Genomic DNA, 503 nt, shown 5'->3' on the forward strand with positions numbered 1-503 from the left:
GCCCTAGCCTGCCCATCCCTCCTCTCCTCTCCCTGGGCCTGACATCCCTGTGCATCGGGAGCCAGTCACCCCTACCGCCACGCAGACGGGGCCGAGGACATCTCCCCTTCCAAAGGCCCCTCCCCCAGAGGTTAGTCCCAGGAGACGGCCTCTTGAAAGTGTTTTGCTCCTGTACACAGAAGCAACCACAGCTTGAGAGCAGCAAATGAGAAGAAATCTATCATCCTCAGGAAATGGGTTCCGGCCGCCCTGCAGAGTCACAGCAGTCAGAGGGGCCCTTCAAGTGCCCGGCGAAATGAATAGGTTTAATAGTGATGCACCAGCTGTCCCCAGGACACTTGTAAGCACTAGGTGGGCGGGCTTTGGGGGTGCCCCTACCTCTCTGGTAAGATCGGGCACTTGGGGGCCTTGGTCCCCAGTGGCTCCTTTCACAAAAAGCAGGATGGAGCTGATCTCCTTTCAGACTCCAGATATGTTTTCAGCCAGGCTCACGTCCCATCCTG

Source organism: Bison bison, unplaced genomic scaffold, assembly GCF_000754665.1.
Source record: "Bison bison bison isolate TAMUID 2011002044 unplaced genomic scaffold, Bison_UMD1.0 scf7180017864371, whole genome shotgun sequence".
NCBI lineage: Eukaryota > Metazoa > Chordata > Mammalia > Artiodactyla > Bovidae > Bison > Bison bison.